General features: G+C 62.7%; 1 long non-coding RNA gene across 1 annotated transcript; it reads left to right on the forward strand.

Annotated features, from left to right (window-relative positions):
• Positions 1-19: 19 nt before the first annotated feature.
• LOC103728388 lies at positions 20-936 on the forward strand. Its single transcript, XR_607024.2, has 3 exons — positions 20-258; positions 555-639; positions 823-936. It is a non-coding gene; the product is annotated as an uncharacterized LOC103728388 (long non-coding RNA).
• The last annotated feature ends 340 nt before the right edge of the window (positions 937-1,276 follow it).

Below are 1,276 nucleotides of genomic sequence, written 5' to 3' on the forward strand. Positions count from 1 at the left end.
GATACAGGGCGAGGGGCGGGGGAGTGGAGGGTGAGGGAGTTTAATTGGGGGTAGTGAGTGGGCAGCCACCTCAGAAACTGCACCGAGTTGAATGAATGAATGACCTAATTCAGGGAGGCTCAAAGAGGGAAGGACTGGAGGTGTGGCCAGGACCGAAGGACTGACAGACAGGCCTCCTCCATCCCCACAGGTGCTGGAGCAGCGACTGACCCAAGAGATCAGCACTCTGGAGCAGCAAAGAGCAGCTGCTGTCGGACGGTGAGCCTCGGGCACTGAGGGTGGCGGGGCCGTGGCCGTGGGGACCGTGCGGTGGGGTCGTCCTGAGCCGCCGCTGCCCGCAGGGACTCTGCTGCGCGCCCAGCTGCAGGAGGTGGAGCGGCGTCTGCGCTCCGCGAGGGAGGCCCAGGACGCCCAGGTGCAGAACAGCGGGCGAGCGGGAAATGGACCGGCCCCCACCGGGGGCTCCCTAGGACCTTCGTGCCTCCGTCGGGGCTTCCTTCCCCGACCCTAGACCCTCACTCGCTAGCTCTCCCCTCTCTCTGCCTTTCTCTTAGGCCGAAGACAGAGTGCGAGAGAGTCGGGGGGACAGTCCCAGGGCTCCCCAGAGGCCCGGGTCGGCAGAGGAGAGGCAGGCACCAGGTGAACAGAAGCGTGATAAAGAGGTGGGCGGGGGTCCTGGGAGGTCCCCGGAGAAGGGGGATCGGAGGAGGCATGGCGGGACAGGCAGAGGGAGCTGCCGGGAATCCGGCGGGTGCTGACCAACGGGGCGGACGCTAGGGTGCCGGAGGTCCTGGCCTCACAGCTTGGTCCCTCTGCCCACAGGCGGGCCCGGAGGAGGAGCATCTGGAGACGCCGGAATTGCTGCCCCAGGCACCCTGCTAGGCCGTTAGAACGCTCCCCAAGGCCATCTTCCTTTCGGGCCTACCAAGAAATAAAGATGATTCTGATGGTTCCCTGAGTCTGTGATTATGAAGTCCCCTGAGGTGGGAGGCTAGGCCTAACCCGGTGGAGTGGGCAGGTGTCCAAGGCACCTTTGAGAGCTGAACTCCACCCACCGCAGGCATACAGCAGGTGCTCAATAAATGCTCTGGAGCAGGCAGTGAATAAAATGGTTACCCTAACTCCATGACTGCACCCAGGGTTCCGGGAACGGCTGTTCATCAACAAGGACTAGAGAGCCTGTAAAAAACCCCTGGCAGGTTCCAGGGGATCTCCTGTGGTACAGTGAATTTCCAGCTTCCTCACAGTGGTGTCTGTGTACCTTGTGGGCTCTTGT

This window comes from Nannospalax galili, unplaced genomic scaffold (assembly GCF_000622305.1).
Source record: "Nannospalax galili isolate Female #2095 unplaced genomic scaffold, S.galili_v1.0 C48861009, whole genome shotgun sequence".
Classification (NCBI taxonomy): domain Eukaryota; kingdom Metazoa; phylum Chordata; class Mammalia; order Rodentia; family Spalacidae; genus Nannospalax; species Nannospalax galili.